We start from the raw sequence: 20,652 nt of genomic DNA, 5'->3' as shown, positions 1-20,652 counted from the left end.
TTTCATATATGGCTACTATTTTAATCTTTCAGCTCACCATCTTTGTTATTGGGTTGAGGATTCAGTATCCTTTACATCTCAGTGCATATCCAACAAATATGCCACCTTCTGCTCTGAGATTCATCTTGGACCTTTTCTCTTTTGGAATGTAAGTGTAGCCTTTTGATCCAAACACTCTTAGATGATGCACGCTGGGTTTGTGGTTGTACCACAGTTCAAATGGCGTGCTACTTGCACCTTTCATAGCCAATATGTTTTGCAGGTAGGTAGCAGTGTTGATAGCTTCTCCCCAGTATTTCTCAGGTAGCTCTGCTTCATGGAGCATACTTCTGCACATTTCTGTGAGAGAGTGATTCTTCCTTTCTGCTTCTCCATTGTTCTCCAGTGTGTATGGGACTGTGAGATGATGCTCTATTCCTTCTGCTGCTAGGAAGCTTGTCATATCTTTTCCCATGTTTCACCTCCATTATCCATCTGGATAGCCAGTGGTTTTCTCTGGAATCTGTTCTTCACCATTGCCAAGTACAGTTTAAGTTTCCCCAGCACTTGACTTTTCTCTCTGATTAGGTAAGTCACAGTAAATCTTGAAAAATCATCAGTAAAAGTCAGTACATACTTATCTCCACTGGGTATTGCTGTTCTCATGGGTGCGGAGTCATCACTGTGAATGAGTTCCAGTGGTCTCTTGGTTTGCCTATTACTTTGTCTGTTAAAACTTGGTCTAGTTGCTTTTGCTTTAACACACCATCTCTCTGCATCAGGACACTTTCACATTTGCATATCTTTAGTTAGGTTCTGCTTTTCAAGTTGGCATATTGCTTCAATATTTCTGTGCAAGAAATGCCTATGCCACAGCCTGGTGCACCCTTTATGGTTACAAGTCTTAACCAAATTCACCTTTCTTTTAAAGCAATCAAGTTTATACAAGTCTTCACTTAAGGTAGCTTGAGCAATGAAATCAGTTTCAAACATTTCTTTCCATTAAACAGAGTCTGTACTCCTTTCTTTCCCATGGCTGTTACAGGTAAGTTACATTTCAGTTCAGGTACAAACAAGCAATCAGTCACTTGCACTTCTCTGACTTCACCACTAGGGAGCATGCAATATAATGTTCCACTTCCAATCCCTTCAGCAACGATTGACCAGCCATCAGCAATATACAAACTTTCTCTGTGTTCATGCAGGACATCAAAGAAATCTTTGTCTTTTGACATATGCAAACTTGCACCCAAGTCAACAACCCATTCTAATTGAACTGCATTCCCTGAGGCAACAATTAAGCTTTTCTTGCCTGATCCGTAATTACTTGACCGATCATTAGCGTTAAATGAGGTCCTCCTGGTACCTTTAAATGGTGACTTTTTGTTTTGTGGCTTCGAGCCATCTCTTTGGGATTCAAGCAACGTGTAATTTCTTTTGATGTGGCCTCTGCCTCCACACGAGTGACAGTAGAAATCATTTCTTACAGTAACTTTTAAAGCAGTTTCATTAGACTCAGCTCTTTTATTCTTGCTACACAACCTTTCCTCCTCCAAAACCGAGAGAATTCTTGGAAGAGTATTATGGTGTCTCACCTCAGTTGCATGTACTATAACTGCTTGGAAGGCTGATCAGAATTAATACAATCATATCCTTATCTGAAATCTCCTTCCCTGTTGCTCTCAATTTCTGGGCTAATGCAAGCATGCCATCTAGGTGGCATCTGAGATCATTAGACTCATTCTTAAGCTGTATAGCCATTTTAGTAAATGCATCTGAGTCTTTAGTGAGGACTTTACATGAGTGTCCTTAGCTCTTCCCAGACATGCTTAGCCATTTGCATATATATCACCCTTAATAGCTGCCAATCTGCTACAGCATTAATAAGATAAGGTCTTGTCTTTTTGTCATTCTGGTCCCAGTTAGCTTGTTGCTGTGCTCTGTCATCTGGTCTCCTGATTTGAGTGACATCCCAGAGATCTTTCTCCATCAGACGCGGTTTCATTCATTCTGACCAAATCTGATAGCTTTCATCTCCTAGCCTATCTATCCAGAGGCCCTGCTGTGCACCCCAGGGGGTGGCTATCTTTGTTTCTTTGTTCTCTGCCATGCCTCTAAGCCTTGCAGGTGCTCAAGAAAGCTCCAGGCAGCTTTCTGCCTTTAAATTAGTATGCACACTCTGGGGCCATTAACCCTGTTGACAGAGTGCCAAATAAATAGCAGTAGTTGCACAGTACTGTTTAAAGGTGTAAAAAGAGTTTCTTTAGGAACTACATTTCATATAGTAAAGAGGAGAGATAAAAATAGCTGCTAGCTATCTAACTACATAGTAGAGAGAGTGTGCTCAGAGAGGAGAGAGGAGGAGGAGGATATTGCCCTGTTTAGCTCAATAGGAGACAAGACGAGGAAGTGACACTTAGAGAGGAGAGGTGGTGTCCTCACGTTCCTATCTAACTGATCCTTGCTGCCCCCTGTATGATAGGGTCTTCTTCTCTTCTTCCTTCTTGTACACCAGACATTGCTACTTCCGGCATCTCTTAACAGATGCTTTTATGCTATACTCTTGGAGCTAAGATGTGTATAAGCTTTGCTATACCTAAAGTATAAACTTCATATAAATATGTGATATTGTTTTAGAAAAGTGTCCTAAACTGCATGAGTAACATACTAAACCAAAGTGTTAACACCATGTTAGCTTTGCTCTATTAGCCAACAGTTTACTATGCGAGAGGGGGGGGGTCTTTAACATGTCTCCAACCGAATCAGAGTTTCCCAAATGAGAAGAGAGCAAGGATACAACACAGACCTGGACATAAATTTCAGTAAGTTTTATTTGAATCATTCTGCATAGGTTACATAGACTCTAAGTATCATGATACAGCATGGTCTTAGCATTGCAATAGCTTGATCAACAATACAGCAAGGACAAGACATAGTGAATCATCTTACCAATCCTGGAGATGTCCCAGAGATTCTCGTTGATGGAAAGAATGGGTGAGCACCTTACCCGACCTGCAAGGAAAAGGAGAGAGCCAGCAAGGAGGTGTTCCTTCCTTTCTCTCCTCCTAGCTTCTTAGACTCCATGGTTTTCTTGCTCATTTTTATACTGTTTTGGCTCACATCAACCCATTCAAATTCACCAATGAGATTCCTCAGAGTCATTCCTGGCATTGGAAATCACCTAAAAATTGCAGCATTTGCAGATTTTGCGCTGAGATCGTGACATCTGTAAAACGGTCAGGTCACTCTGATCCCTTAGTATTTGCTATCATTACTCATATGAATATCATGTATCAGCGAAAATCCCCTAGATCTTAGCTTATTGCCATGTCTCCATTCAAAGTTCATTTAGACTCCATTTTGTTTGGTTCAGTATATCTTTGGTTCCTTATGATTGAGGCTTATGTGATTGATACATGCATGGGGATTGCTGAGTTATTTCATGTAGAGATATAGTGAGATTGATTGAGCTGTGAATATATGGATATATGCATGCATGTGTATATGTTTTCCAGTAATGCAATCATGTAATTAGTGTCAGCGTGATGTTACAGCCAAGACAGTGTCTCTAAGTGTCTCTGAATGGTTTAAGCTGAGTCTGAAATCGGTCAGTCAGTGATTCTTTTCCTAAAACCAAAAGCTTTTTAAATGAATCTCTCTTGCTGTGGATTTTCCTCATGTTCCTTTCTTTAATTGTGTTCCCTTGATTGTTAGTGTGTGCATAGTGTCTTCCTTCTTTGGACATAAGAATAGATGTATGAATGGCTGTGTTTTAACGTCTTTGAATCTTAAAAGAGAGAAAAGTTATCCGTTTAAAGTAAACCTCTGAGTTTTTGGTCTGTCAGCCCCTCCTTTTCTGCTAGGTTTCTGTGACACTGAGCGTGATCAGGTTCTGGCCGACTGACAAGATACTGACCTGCTATCGATTTTTGCTTCTGTACACTGGCTAATGCAAACAGCAAAAGCAAACACTTCGTTCTTTCCCGTTCAGAATATGTCATATTGGAATTCGTCCAAATGAGCATAGCTGTGTGTGTCAAGTAAAATAGTCTGGCGCTTTCCATACTTAAAATGGATTCCAGGATCTTAGAAAATAGGCCGGTTTCACTTATACAGGAATACAACAACCAGTTCCCTTATTCTGTATTTGCTTGTCTTCATTTTCTGTGTCTAATTCTGCCTGAATTTCTTCAGGTGGGTAGCTATGTTGGTCTGTAGTAGAAAAACAAGATACGGGTCCAGTAGCAACATAAAGACCAACTAAATTTCCTGGGTATGGGCTTTCAAGAAAGCTCATACCCTGGAAATCTAGTTGGTCTTTAAGGTGCTACTGAACCCGAATCTTGCCTGGATTTCTGTTTTCTTAGTAGTGTATATTCTTGACATTTTGCCTTGGAATGCCAACTGATTTTACACTTTTTAAGGCTTAAAATCCTCCTCTTGGATAGACACCTTAACATGGTGAGGGGATTTGAGTGTGTCAGCGAAGCTGAAAGCAACACTGTCAGGAGCGCAGGGTTGGTCAAGAGCCTAAACTCCTGGAAGAGTCACTCAAGGCGGAATGGTCAGAGCTGAGACACCAGACCAAGATGCATCCACCCCCTTCAGGAATCAACGGTTGCATCAGCAGAAGAGAACTGAATGTTCCAATGGTGATGGGAGCGGAGGAATTCTTGAAGGTTAGCTACTGGGCAGCAGCAGTAGTGGAAGGTGGCACTGGCGGAGGATTTTTCACAGAGAATGGCGGCGGCGCTTCAACTCACCCTGGTTAGTACTGCACAGAAGAAGGCAATAGTAAACCACCTCTGCTAATCCATTACCTTGAAATACTTTGCAGAGCTGGTGTAGCACAGTGGTTAAGTGGTCTGGCTGTGAATCAGCACTCTACTGGTTTGAATTCCACTACTGTCGTGAGCTGAGTAGGTGGCCTTGGGAAAACCACTCCTCTCAGCCCCAAGTCCCCAGCTGTATTTGGGAATAATTATAACACTAACTTGTTCACCGCTCTGGGTAGGGCACTAATCTGTCTAGAAGAGCGGTATATAAGTGCAGTTATTGTTATTGCTGTTGTCATTTTATATATAATGGGTGATCAGAGAAGCTGGATGGTGTCAGGGGTGAAGAAGGAAAAAAAGGACATGGGCATTTTCCTTGATGGTGAATTTTTTTTAACTATTTAAAATATTTATACACTGGAGGCATGCAAAACAAAAATATTGGAGGAGGGAGTGGAGAACTAGAGTCCAAGAGCTGGAAGGGGTCTTAGTGGCCTTCTAGCCAAACACCTTTCTCAATGCAAAAAAACCAGAGCTAGAGCACACTTGACCAACATCTGTCTGCCTTTAATGTGAAGGCCTTCAGTGAAATGGAGAAGCAGCTTGGGGCCCCAGTTTTCAGTAGTAAAACAAAGTATCTGTCAATATCTATAACACAGAGTTCCAACCTAAGATTCCATAGTATCTTAGCTTCTGTGATACATAAATTCTTGCAAACCTTTATCCCAGGTTTGCTGTTAAGAAAAGGATGTTTTCAGGGCTTTTCCTGATCAGAAGAAATCTTGATTGATTTATTCTGTGATGTTAATCAGTTCACAGTGCAATCCTAAAAAGGGTTACTCCAGTTTAAGGTCATTGATTTCAATGGGCGTAGACTGGAGTAACTCTTCTTAGGATTGCACTATTGATCAGTCACTTAAACATACATAAGAATTGCTCTGAAGGGGAAAAAACAGACTTTGTTTTTAAATAATGTATCCATATAACACAGGAGATCCCATCTTAGAAGAAGCACTACCTTCTAGGGGAAAGAGGGGAGGTCTCGCCTAAAATGTCACCTGCTACCCACAGTTAGGAGCTTGCATATTAAAAATAGTTTAGAAAAAATATAATCTGCCCCTGATTAATAGCAAGCACCTTTTTGTAATTCATTAACGAGTTTTATCAAATAATATTACCTATTTATTTGCTTTATTTATAGTCCATCTGCCTTTCTTACTGAGATGCAATGCGATCAATAGGATGAGACATCTGATAAGTAATGTACTATAGGGTTACAGATATCTGAACAAAACAAGGTATTATATGTTACACAATGCAGAAAATGATATTACATAAGTAGCAAACAGTGCAGTAAAAACAGAATAATACATACAGCAAACAAATAGGTACTAAACAGTGGTATAGTTCACAGTCCCGTTCCCTTTAAAAAGTGCCTACCTGAAATGTTTTGTTATAATATAGCCCTATTACTTTATAGTAATGCCCTCCTGAAGAATTTTCTTTTACACAGTTTGTGGAATGACATAAGTGTTTGAGCCTTCCTGACCTCCTCAGACAGACTATTCCATGAGGTGGGAGCCGCAATAGAAAATGCACATATATGAGAAGTTGTTGATCTTGCCTATTTGCAGGTTCCCCCTCCCGCCAGTGGGAGGCAGGGGACCTGGTATTTTTTGGCTCATGATCCTCCTCCTTCAGGGAAGTGATGTCATCGTGTGGGCGCAGGGATGTGCATGCTTCACAGCAGGCCAATTTTGGCCCTCAAATGGGCCCAAACCGGTCAGTTTGGGGCTAAAATCAGCCCACTGCAAAGCACAGGAGCGCTCTCAGGGGGGCACGATGATGTCACTCTCGGGAGTGATGTCATTGCACCGCCCTGAGAGCTCACCTAGGAGGTCTGCTCCTTTGCCTTCCTCCCCTGCTGACAAGGTAAGTGGAGGCAGGGAGCAGAAGGTGAAAGCAGAGGATTCCCCGCCCCCACCAGGGGAATGGGATCCCTATTGACGGCCAGTTCCTTGAACTGAACCTGGTAACTGATGGGTAGCCAATGGAGTGACTGCAGAATAATCAACTGAATTCTGCAGCCCTAAATATTTTAAATGTTGTAAATATGTTTTTTGATTATTCCTCCAGCAAAACCTCTTCAGCCCACAGATTACCACTACTACATGCATAGAATGTTGCAGGGAAATAAACAAATGATGCTTTGTTAGCTTGAAGTGGTCTGCTTAGCATGGCAGCCATTTGAATGGTCTGCAAGAAAGGTATCTCCACTCCACTCCCCCCCCCCCCCCGCCAACATTGCCATTTAGTGGGAATCTTCCTGGAATGGAGGGTATGCAGCTTCATATCCAGGGTGAAGCACATAAAAGGTAGAAAGATGGAAAGCAATATTCCCCATATGTCTCCAGGTGCTCTACCTGTCCCGTTGCCATGCCAACATAGCATGGCTAGATTACTCTTTCTGACTACGTGGAACACAACAGATATTGCATTAAAGGGAAATTATAGAAAATTGTTGTTTGCCAAATGAAAAATATGATTAAAAGACATTTGGGCAGAGAGAATAGAAATATGTTTAGGGATAAAAACTCTCTGATGGGAAAAATAATTTCCTTTTCCTTCTAGAAAAAAGGGAGTCAAGAGCCCTAAGCAATTCTCTGAGGTGACTGGGGCCTTGTTACATGTTACAAAAACTCTAGTTTAGTTGAGGCGAAACCCCAACCCACATCATGTTTACTGTGTGACTGTAAGCTTACCTTTAATAAAACAGTTGCGGGGGCGGGGGCATCTCTTCTGAACATGCAGAGGCAGGAGGAGAGTGTTCATTCCCCCCCACCCCGCTTTAACTAGCCAACAAAGGCAATAGGGGAGGGCTACTTACATTACTGACAATTCCATGTGCCTGCCAAGGATCTTCCTGTATTGTCTAATCACACCTGGGCAGACGTGAAATTGTCAGTAATGTAAATACACTTCCCTTCATGGCCTTTCTCAACTAGTTAAAGCATGGGAAGGGGATGAAGACTTCCTTCCTGCCTCAATGCATGCATGGGAAATGATTTGTCCCCCACACCCCAGCCTTTTTAAGATAAGCTGGGGTGCGGGAGCGGGAGGGGGGATTAAGCCCGAGAAGAACCTAAGGACTTAAAATGCAGAAAGAAATCAGAGTAACCCGATAGTGCAGTAAAAGGATTTTTTAAAAAGTGCTCTAGAATAGAAACGAGGAGAAAAAAATTAAACAGGAATGGAGAAAAGAGAAAGCTCTCTTGCACCAGAAGCCCCAAAGCCCCAAGGCACAAGCTGCGCTCTCACACACACACAAAAAACCCTTCCCCACAGCAAGCAGTTGCTAAGCTAACTCACGTCCCCGCGCCAGCAAAATGGAGCGGATCTTCGCGCGCTTTGTCTTTTATGCAGAAAGGCTGTGATCTCTGACAATCTCTTGATTGGCTGACAGAGCTGCCAATCAAGGTTTCTTGGGCTAAGATTGGTGTGTTCCAAACGGGGAAGGTGGCTCCACACCGCTGCCGAGGAAATTGTTTGAGCGGGAATCCTGGCATGACGGGCCAATGGACACACGGACAGAAAGCCCCAATGTTCGGCGGTTTCATGAGAAAAACACATGCCCATGGGCCGCGTGTTCGCGAAGGACGAACTGGGTAAGTTTGTGACAAAATTAGGTCCGTTATGCAGACCGTGCCCATCTCTAGTCATCATATTATATATTGAGACAGAAATAAGTCTTCCATTAGGTTAATCAAGGAATGCTGTGCAGTGAGTGAAACCCTTGGTAACACGCAATATGATTTCTATCTTTTCAGCTGATTAAGTCAGGTTGTCAGATTGCAACTCAGAAACAAGCTGTGTATCATCAAGAGCTCTTTTCATCTGCCTTTACCCTATTACAACTAAGAAGACCGACCAGCTGAGGAATCAGTCCAGCTTTCACCAGTTGAGGCCCACAACAGTATAGAGATCTCTAGAGTCCTGTGCAAATGTAAGCATAGATGGTACTGGGGGAGGCCTCTTAGAGACAGTTGGATGCACCTGTGGAGCACAGCTTTCTAACACCACCCCTGCAGCTAAAACTGTCCCTGAAATGATGTTCCTGGTGGTCTTCTGTCCTCTAGGAGCAGCATTTCAGAGGGCATTTTGGGCTGCAGTGGAAGAAAATCGTGTTACCTCCACAAAGATTGTTCCATCTGGGTCAATCCAAGCCAGTGCCAGATTATTTCAATCAATTAGAGCCATTATCATTGTCATCATCCTTCTTTGAAACCGTCCTCCCACATTCTGCCTTGACACTCAAAACAGAATGTTGTGGCCTAGGACAGCGCAAGCAGAGTTGTCTAAGACTGGTCTGAGGTCAGAGCACAGGTCCAAAACCAGGAGTGAGTACAAAGTCCAGAATCCAAAAGTGAAGTCAGGAGGTCCATAGGTCAGTTACCAGTCAGAGTAAAGGCAGTCCAGAAACAATGTCAAGGCACAGTCCAGGGGTCACACAGCAAGGCACGATTCAGCAGAGCGGTCAGAGCAGGATTCTGACATCTTACTTCCACACCCCCTGGTCTTCTGTGGCTGGGTTTTATAGACAGGCTGGGCCTGTAGCCAGCTGCTTGGGAGCTATCCTGTGCTCACTCGTCATCGCTCTCAACAAGCAACTGGCATCTGGCCAGGAGGTGTGCACTTTGCTGCCTCTCCTACAGCTCCACATGCTGCTTTTGTCTGTGGCACTCTCTGGCTGAGGCTGGAGGTTTGGGCATCCTTGGCTGTGCTTCACCAGTGGTGTTGGAGCTGGAAGGCATTGGTGCCTCTGACCCAGCTGCTGACTGAGGACTTTGGGCAACTGGTGCCTGGGCTTCACTGGTGGTGTTGGAGCTGGAGGGTGTTGGTGGTGTTGGAGCTGGCTCAGCTGCTGGCTGTGGACTTGATTAGCCAGTAGCTGTTCTTCCTGATCACTGGCTTCTGCTGAGTCAGGGCTGGCTACACGGAGCTCCTCTTCTCCTGAGGAGTCAGGGCTGGCTACACGAGGCTCCTCTCCATCTGAGGAGTCCTCACTTTCAGTGAGCGCAGACTGGCCCATGACAGAATATACAGAGACAGCCTGTATATATATTTTTTGCATTTTATTATTATTACTAAAAACAGTTTGTTTATTAGCAAGTATGACATACAGTTGTCCTGAACTTATTGCATAATTAAAATCACAACAAGATACATGCTCCTATTTTTACAAATTGCCATTTTCAAATTGTCCATAAACACTTTTATGAACCTTTATGAATCCCTTAAGGGCCCCTAAATCCATTCTAACAACTGTTGTTGCACCTCACAGGGTGGAGTATAATTCCAAGTTAATATTTGATAACCATGTTAGTAAAATTTTCTGTAGTTTAAATATCTGTAATTTATATATCTGCATATACTTATAAGTTGTGATTTATTATTGTATAATAAGCCTTATGCTATCATTGTCTCCTTTCTTTCTTTTTTTCTTTCTTTCTTGCTGTTTCCAAACCTGAGTTCCTATCATTCTGCTTGCAAAAATAAAATGTCTGAACAGAACTTCATGGGATTTTTTCAATCCAAGAGGGACAATAAGTAGGTCATTAGTGTTAAATCAAATATATAACCCAATATATTCACTATTTCTATCAGTGCAATCCTAAACAGAGTTACTGCAGCATAAATCCATTGATTTCAATGGGCTTAGACTGGAGTAACTCTTTTTTGGATTGCACAGTTTATGTATTAAATTACAGAATTTCTGTAGTGATGCACAAGTCCACCACAGGTGAAAAAATACCTTTTCCTTTATTGCATCTGCAACATAAATCTGATGCTCCTGAAATCTTAGAGCCAAACTACAAGTGACGTCTTACACAGGTTGGACACTAGTCGGCTTCCCTCAAGTTTTGATGGGAAATGTAGGCGCCCTGGTTTTACAGCTTGGCTCTCCATTACAGCTGCAAGACCAGGATGCCTACATTTCCCATCAAAACTTGAGGGAAGCCGACTAGTGTCCAACCTGTGTAAGGCGTCACTTGTAGTTTGGCTCTTAGCTAACCTGACTGGGGTCAGATGCTATCTCTAATACATTTTAAAAGAGTTTTCCCAAATTCCTGTATTTAGAGAACTCTTTGTAATGTCCTTAAAAGCTCTTCCCCATGGGATCGACACCCCTAAATCCATTTCCCATCTCTTTTTGTAATCCCACCTTATTTTGTTATTTTCTTACAGGCATGAGTACACGTTAGCCAACAATCCTTTAGCTTGCCCTTGAGTGGTAAACATCTTTTCCACCTTATTTAGAGGTCTAAATACATTAGCAGTCAGTAATATAAATTGAATACCATGTCTAAGCTGAAAGTATTGAAATGAAAGGATTTTATCAGGGCAACCTTTTTTTGTTATTTCTTCAAATGTCAACAAATTGCCTCTGTCTTGAATATCAGTAAGTCTCACCAAACCTGCCTTAAACCGCAAGTCAAAGTTCCCAGCCTATGATATTTTATTGCAGCAATAAAATCTCCTGCGGGATCTGGGGGTCATTATCAGGACCACTGCTTATTTCTATATATTAATTCATTTAAATTACATCCTGCTTTAAAACTACCTGTTGCATTTGTACATGATGGAATTAGACGCAAGCAGGAGGTCTGGTGATAAGTAAAAGCTGATTACAACAGCTCTAGGTCCCATTATTTTACATATGACTTGTCCGAAATTCCCCTGCTGTGTTTTGAGATATTCGGGAGCAAAATCCAAATAGGCAGCAATTTTCTTTCTAATCACAGCCTCATGCAGCCACTACTCAGGTCTTTGATCACTAAGCTGGGACCTGGATGAAAGTGTGAACAATTTACTAAGCATGAGTTCTTTTGAAGCTGCTGCCAACCCTACATTTCCTCCCCTATCCCTTCCATATTTCTGCTGCACTGCCCATGAACAGCCATCGTATGATGTTTTGGAAATCAGTACAGGAAAATATTTCAAAAACACCAGAACTGCTCTATTAGTGCCTGACCTTAGTGTGGCTGCAGTCCTGCAGTAGGAATTCTCAGCTTGAGGCACCATAGCTTAGTGAGAGGGGGGTATGATCAGTGGTGGAGGATTTGCTTTGCCTGCAGAAGGTCCCAGGTTCAATCCCCAGCATCTCTAATTAAAAAGATATGATAACTGGTGGTGTGAAAGACCTCTGCCTGAGGCTCTGGAGAGCTGCTGCCAGTCAGAGCAGTCAATATTGACCTTGCTGGACCAATGGTCTGACTTGGTATGACAGCTGCATATGTGTTTATACCTGTTATCATCTGAACAGTTGTGTTTGTTCTCATCTGAATGGGGACATCCAAAATTATTAGTACCTGCTGGAACAAAGTTTATCGTTCAGAGAAATTATGGGGGAAAGTAAGTAGATGATATATATGAGTTACTCCTCTCTCTATTTTTATCCTACCCCTCCTCCAAGAAGCATAGGGCAGCATATATGGGTTTTTTCTCCCTCATTTTATCTTCAAAACAACCCTCTGAGGTAGCTTTGGCAGAGAGTGACTGACTATCCCAAGGTCACTCAGTGAATTTAATGGCTGAGCAGGGGTTTCAACTCAGGTCTCCTCAAACTTAATCCAGTCCTAACCATAACACCACACTATATTTCTCATCTGGGAGAAACCATCCAGAGATCTGGACTGAGTTGCTCTGTCTTGAGCTACCAGCAGATCCCAGAAAGGCTGTGGAATCTGTGGACAGGTGCTTGGAGAGAGTTTTGGGATGGTTGAGGACTAATAAACTAAAATTTAATCCCAACAAGATGAAGGTTCTTCTGGTGGAGGGAAGTTTTGACCCTGAAAATGGGTTATCTTCTGCTCTAGACAGGGTTGCATTCCCCTCAAAGGAGCAGGTTCATAGCTTGTGTGTGCTCCTTCACCTGGGCCTCTTGTTGGATGAACAACATCGGTGGTTGCCAGTGGTGCCTTTCACAAGTTTTGGCTAGTGAGACAGCTGTGGTCCTTCTTGGGTAGGAAAAATCTTACCACTGGAGTACATGCCCTGGTAACATCTAGGTTAGGCTACTGCAATGTGGGGCTGCCCTTGAAGACTGTCTGAAAGCTTCCGTTGGTACAGAATGCTGTAGCTAGAATGCTGACTGGAGTGGGTCATAGAGACCATATCATTCCAGTCTTGTTCCATCTACATTGGCTTCCATCTTGCTTCTGGACCCAATTCAAGGTGCTAGTATTGACCTTTAAAATTTAATATGGCTTGGGATAAGCATATCTTAAGGACTGCCTTCTCCCATATCAATCTATCAATTCATTTTTAGGGTACAAACCTAAGATATACTCCTGAGAAGACCTGCTTAAGATTGCTCTGTGAAGCCCTGCACATTCTGGGAAAAGGTTATTATTTATTTTATATTTATTATTGTTTTATAACTGCAGGAACTGCTAAGAAAACATTTTTAGATTGCTGCTATTACTTTTTGTTATGCTTTTAAAATCTTTTGTATTTAGTTTCCAACAGTTGTATTTGGGTGTATACACCAAGAAAGTTTCCATTTCAGTTTTGGTACAAGGGGGTTCTAAAAATTCTGTTCCATTACTAGTGTATTCCTGCTGGGGTGGTGCCAGCTTGGAACTGATCTGTTTGGGTTTTTTTTCATTTTCATGTGCTTCAGCCCGTTGCACTCACATTGGCCATGCATGCACAAATGCAAGCTCTTCTTTGGGGGGTGGGGGAAATGAGACTCTGGGGCAGCTGTTTTTGCATGCAATGGCACTAAAATCACACAGAACACAGTCCTTCTTCTAAACTATCAACCCACTGAGTTTGAGAGCATGCAACAATGGTGTTCCATGTTTATGGAACCTGAGGAATGTTTAGGCAAGGTGCATGTCAAGGTGAGTGTTGGGCAACTGCATGCATACACACACTATTATTTTCAAGGGGGGAGGGGAAATGAGGCACTATTCGCTCTTAACCAAAAACCTCATCTACCAAAAACTCATCGATCCAATCATGGCTGGATATACAGGGGGCAGGGGGGGCCTGCCCCCGGTGCCAAGTAAGAGGGAGCGCATGGCTGCTGGCCGGGAGTGTGTGCCATGGAGCTGGCAGCAGCAGCACTGGTGGTGGCAGAGCTGGCAGCTGAGCGGAAAGGCTGGGAGGCCACCTGCATGCCGCCCCAGCTGCCTGCTGTGCCGACAGCCACGCCTGGCCCACAGCTGCTACGTCCAGCCGGGAGCACGTGCTGGTGGCGGCAGCGTGGGGCAACTGAGCAGGAGGCCTCCCAGCCCTCCTGCTCAGTTGCCCCGTGCTGCTGCCGCCACTGCCAGCACATGATCCTGGCTGGGTGCAGCAGCTGCAGGCTGGGCGCAGCAGCTGTGGGCCTGGCATGGCAGGCAGCTGCAGCAGCATATGGGGCAACTGAGCGGGAGGGCTGGGACACCAATGGGGCGGCTGGCTCGCAGCGGCATGCCCTGCATGATGATGTCATGCACAATGACGTCCTCACATAGTCCAGGTGTGTGCATGCACTTTGTGCACGTGCATGAGTGCTCAAGGGGGCGGCAACAGCGCTAGAGCTGCCCCCAGGTGCCAGTGATCCTCACTATGGCCCTGGATCCAATGAGTTTCTTCTCAAGAAAACTCACATAAACAATGGATCCCAAAGAAGGCAAGTGTTGGCAGCCAGAGGCACACAATAGTGAGAAAGTAAGTGACACCAGCACAGCATGCAAGCAGGAGAGCGCTCCACTGCCAACTGGCACAGCATGGCAAAACATTTTTTTAAAGCATTCCTGCTTTAGTGACAAAGGCAGTAAATTTTACCTTTGAGTCCTGCTGTTATCCCATGTTTGTGTGTGTCTTGTAGTTTCATTTTCATGATGAGGGGCCATTCAAGCAAATCCTCCTCTCTAATCTGCTGCAGAAGCCCAGGCCAGGATTCCTGGCTGCTGGCCTGTCCTTGCACTATGCATAAAAGTGCACAAAATGGGAGGGCTAGGGTTTTTCCTTCGCAAGAAGGGAAGTAGAGGGAGGAAGGCCTTCTTTTCCGCTATTTTTTACTTATAAAAGTGGGAGACTGGACAGGTTTTTATTTATTTTATTTCTTTATTTTCAATTTCTATTCCGCCCTCCCTGAAGTGGCAGGCTCAGGGCGGATCAGGTTACTGACAGGTTTCAAACTAAAACTGTTAACCCAGAGTTGAATGAAAAGGAAGGAGAAATCACCAGAAGACAAGCAGAAAGAAAAAAATCTGACCAGATCGGTCCTTCCACATGGAACACTAATCTTGGATGGAATGGTGTGTGTGTGTGTGTGTGTGTGCAATGCACACCTGCTGCCTCCCTGTCATTTAATGCCGGATTAACTGTTTTAATAAGAAAAGCTCAAAAGCCTACCAGACGGCTTTCTGGGCAAGATGAAATTCCTCCTGCTGTTCCTTGACTCCCTCCCCCAATCTGTGGAGGACTTCTTCGGTCATAGTGGGATGACCCTGGCACCATGGCACCTAAAGTGAAGAACAGCAGCAGCAGAAGGCTACTGAGTGGGCATGAACCAGCTCCATGGACCTCCTCAGTGCGGCTCTCCTTCTAATTGCTTAACTTTCACTTTCCAATGTTCACCCTAATCTGCGTAACATTAGCTCAGAGGCTGAAGGGGACCCCTTCCTCCTCAAACTCGTGTGTGTGTGTGTGTGTGTGTGTGTGTGTGTGTGTGTGTGTGCGCGCGCGCGCGCATTCCTGTGTGGATGTTGCTGCCAGCCTTTCCTTGCATTGTGCATAAAACACAGTAAAAGGGATGGCTACTGATGATGGTGCCACCATGGCATTGTGAAGGGGGAAAAGGCAAATGGTGCAAAAGGAAGAGTCTTTAATGATTATATAACCCCTATGCATTTCGCAACAGCTTCAGGGGGCTCTATCAAGAAATACAAAATATAATAATGAATACAACATCTTAAAATTGATAAAACATATTAATAAAACACATAATTAAAACACAGGACAATTTCACAGAGCATGTGTAGAGTACAATTCATAACATATGGACAACAGAACTAACATTAATATACATTCCATGTTTCTTAATCACAAAAAAATTGTGAAAAAAATTTAACATTCTTTAAATTGTATATGAATAAATATTACAAAACTTTACTGACCTTCCAAATCCCTTTTAGTATCATTCCCATGTATGCATTATAGCAGAGTAGGCCTAGGCTCTTATCTAAACAAGCATTTGCCAAGGAATGTTCACATTTAACCCATTAGGGTACAGATTTTTCCGTTTTAAAATCTGCTCAACCTCTTTTCGTACCAGAACTTTATCATCTTGTCTGTTACATTTAAATATAACCCAAAAGAAAAAGTCTGTGAGTTTGTGTTTGTGCTCTAAAAAGTTTTCTACCAGAGGAGCTCTCATTTTTTTCTGTGAAGTTTTACTTTTGTGTTCAGAAAGTCTTACTTTAAGAAGTCTGCTCATCTTGCATATATAGATTTTACCACAACCACATGATATTGCATAAACCACATAATCACTATTACGCATAGTGAACTCTTTAAGGTAATCTTGTTTGTTATCTACAGGATTAATGAAGTATTTCAGTGATTTTGTATTTTTACAAAAGCAATAATGCCTACAGGAAAAACGGCCAACTGGAGAGCTAGATCCTGGTAACACAGATTGTAAACTCTTTTTCTGAAGGGTGTTGTTATGTACTAAGAGATCTTTCATGCTAGCTGTTTTCTTGTAAGCAACAATTGTATTTTTTTACTACACATAGATATGTCATCTAATATGTTCCAATTTTTGTAGATGCTCTTTTTTTAAGGCTACACTTACAGAATTATTGGTTAGGCTACATACAAGCCTTTCAAGATGAACTTTTTTCTTGCCCCTTAATAATTCACTTCTATCTTTGGCAATGGCCTTGGTGAGAGATGTTTGGAAAACTTGCTGTAATACTGAAGCCTTATTCTGAAAATCCTGTATCCTAGTATAATTGCTCCTTCTTCTGAGAAATTGACCAAAGGGTAAATTATTTCTCATGTGTGGTGGGTGCTGGTTATCATATCTGAGGAGGGAATTTTTATCCGTTGGTTTTTAGTACAGATTTGTGAATATTTGGTTGTTATCAGTAAGAACCATGATATCCAAAAAAATTATCTGTTTGGTATGTACATGTATTTCAATTTGGATTTGTATCTCTGTTATCAAGCCAGTTGTGAAATGTGTGTAATTGGTCTAAGGTTCCCTTCTGTAACACAAAAATATCATCAATATACTGCCGCTATTTTATAATATATCTCTAAAAAGGATTTTTTGAAGAATATATATTTCTGTCTTCAAAATAACTCATATACAAATCTGCTACCTCTGGAGCCATTGGGGATCCCATACCTATACCTTGGATCTGCCAATAAAACTTGCTATTTAAACTTAATGTAATTTTTCTTGAGCATAATTTTTGATACAGCTATTAAGAGAGATGGGGGGGTAGTCATCGTCCTCTGTTTGAGGAATACTGGTGTACAGGGAGGTCACAGCCAATATAGCAAACAAGGTGATTTCATCTACATGGGGCAGGTTGGTCAGTTTATTAAGGAAATGTGTGGTGTCCTTGATGTAAGAAGGAATGTTAGGAACAAAGGATCTAAGAAAATGGCCCACATACTTAGAAATAGGTTCTAACACTGAATTGCTACCTGACACAATAGGTCTCCTGGGGTAAGGGTTTATGCCTTTATGGATCTTAGGTAATACATAAAATACAGGTGTTCTAGGGCTTGCATTATATAGATACGCTTGTATCATGAAGAGATGTAACCCATGATCTCACCTTCCTCCAGTAGAAATCTAATCTTTTCTTGGATGGATTGTGAAGGGTCATAACTGCAGCGGATGTAGTAAGAGGGATTGTTGTCTCATGGCTTCTGAGTTGTCTCATGACTTCTGTCACAAAAAGCATTCTATCCACCAGAAACAAGAAATCCCCATGGGAGAAAAGACAATACAGACCAAACAAAAAAGAGAGACTTTGTTTTTCAGTTTATCTCACAGGACTCTCACAGAGCAGGAAGAATGTGTTTTAAATAGAGACTTATTCTTCGTATCCACATCTCATGATTCAGTAGAGATCCGGGCCATTTCCACATGGCTTACCTTTGCTTGTAACGACCCGTAAGATCATGCAAAAAACTCAGAAGATTGTGTTTTCTCGCGCAAGAAAACACAATCTTCTGAGTTTTTTGAGTGATCTTACGGGTCACTATGAGCAAAAGTAAGCCGTGTGGAAACGGCCCAGGTTGGATATTTTTAAGTTTATTAGAAATCTGAGATTAAAAACTCATTTTGGGGATAAGGGAGTAGGAAATGGTTCTTTCTCCACCAACTTCCACCCTGTATCACGTTTTATACCCCCAGGTCCAACTCTTTCTATTCAGGTATTTGAAAATAAATGAATGCAAGATTTAGAGAAACAATCCAAACTTTATTGGTCTAATTTAGACCATTCAGAAAATGCAGCACTAAATAATTTGACCAAAGAACATGACTTCATTATAAAAGATACAACAAAATAGAGCAACACGGTAATGTAATTGTCACAACAGAGAATCTCCCGTGTGGTATTATGTCTTCACAATTGTTTTAATAAAGGATATATTAATTGAGTACTGTTTCACAAATTTTTTTATACAGAGTAAGGGATGTAATAAACAATTTGTATATTCTTTTGTTTCTCTTGACACAACCATATACTACACCATATATTGCAACCTCCCTAGACCTCAATTATACAGGCATCTTATGCGTTCTAAAAACAATTCATTAAAGTGTCCCGTGCTCAAAGTGCTATCATGGATGTTATTAAAGTGCAATTGCTTTTGGCATCCTATGACACTATTTCTCATATAGAACTCAATTTGCCTTGCATACAGGTACAATACAGGTACAGTATAAGGGTAATTCCAGACACTGTGAATGTCACAGATCAAAAAGACCTATAATCATAGGTACACGTAGTTGGTTCTGTGACTGCATTCTCTAACGGACGGTCCAGATCCTTGTAAGGTCCGTTTCCAAGCTTCTTTCTCAAAGAGCACAGATGTCAAAGATTCATCATAGTTAACCTTCCATATCCCTCTTTGATTTGTCAATTACTTCCATTTGCCTTTTCCCCCTTTGTTTTGCCTTGGTGCAGCCCCCCCCCCTTCTTTTTTACTAGCCACAGGATTGTGCCATCTGCTGCTCCCCTCCCCTGCGCAAAGCAAACCTTTTGCAATTTGATCCCAGTCAGCCTCAATGCCAATGCCATACCTGTACCCAGGAAGTGCTGAAGAAAAAATGCACTTGTGCATGCTGCACATATCCCCTTCCTGCCAACTGAGTTAAGGGCTAAGTCTCTCCTTTTGGATCCATGTTTGTGCAGACAGACTTCTTGCTGTTAAGAAAGACAATAACAACAACAACATTTGATTTATATACCACCCTTCAGGACAACTTAACACCCACTCAGAGCGGTTAACAAAGTATGTTATTATTATCCCCACAACAATCACCCTGTGAGATGGAAGGGGCTGAGAGAGCTCCTAGAAGCTGACTGTGACTGATCTAAGGTCACCCAGCTGGCTTCAAGTGAAGGAGTGGAGAATCAAACCTGGTTCTCCAGATTAGAGTCCTGCGCTGTTAATCATTACACCAAGATGTTGCCAGACAGCCCACCCCACTACCTGGCCTCTGTGGTAAGTAATAAAATGAAACAAACTTTTCAGCCCAAGAGGGGGCTCAAACCACCCCCACACATTTTGTTCAGAATTCTGGAAGCTGCTTTAATGAGCCAATCCAATGAGTTCTGTGTGTAATTTCAGCTCGTTTTTCCCAGTTATACATTCCCTTAATTAGAACCAACAAAGCATTCTTTTTGCTGTTTTAATGGCTTTACTTTGCTGCTGCCTATTCTATTTGAATGCTATTCAAATAGTAAATAAGCAAAAAACAGTGTTATGTAGTGGTTAGAGTGTCTGGCTAGGATTTGGGAGACTGCTGTTCAAATCCACACTGTGCTAAGGAAACCTGCTTGGTGACCTTTGATTAGTCACATACTGTCAGTCAAACTACCTCATAGAATTATAGAATCATATGGTTGGAAGGGATCTCCAGGGGCATCTAGTCCAACCCCCTACACTGTGCAGGAAATTCAAAACCACCCCCACACAAACACCCAGTAACCCCTGCTCCATGTCCAGAAGATGTGCAAACACACCAAGGGCAGCCCTGAAGGCAGAAGGGATCTCCAGGGGCATCTAGTCCAACCCCCTACACTGTGCAGGAAATTCAAAACCACCCCCACACAAACACCCAGTAACCCCTGCTCCATGTCCAGAAGATGTGCAAACACACCAAGGGCAGCCCTGAAGGCAGAACTTCAACAAACAAACAACAATAGCCCAGGGACCAATAAATCAGTGAAACAACAGTGAATATCAAAAATGAAAAATAGTATAATTATGAATTATGAAATGTAGCTTTAAGCATAAATACAAAGAACCATCTCAGTAGAGTAGTACAGAGATCAGTCTTAGTCAATTTCAAAATTTCAACTTGTCTATATCCTTCTTAAACTGTGGTGCCCAAAACTGAACACAATACCTTGATCGGCAGGTCTTCCTTCCAACCATGGAGCAGCAAAGCGGTTACAAGTTGGGAGAAGACACCTGGGGGGGGAGGGGTGTTCTGTAGCCACGGGCACTCCAATCTCATCCCCGCAAACCCTGATAGGTAGCTCTGATGGCCAAACACAGACCTCCTGCATTGCTCTATGGGTCCTCAGCTTATAAAAAGCACTGCGATCACAGTTCTGGTTTCACTTTCAGCGAGCAGTGGAGT

The sequence above is a fragment of the Eublepharis macularius genome, chromosome 5, assembly GCF_028583425.1.
Source record: "Eublepharis macularius isolate TG4126 chromosome 5, MPM_Emac_v1.0, whole genome shotgun sequence".
NCBI classification, from domain to species: domain Eukaryota; kingdom Metazoa; phylum Chordata; class Lepidosauria; order Squamata; family Eublepharidae; genus Eublepharis; species Eublepharis macularius.
The sequence above is the reverse complement of the archived record's forward strand: the minus strand, read 5'-3'. Positions refer to the sequence as shown.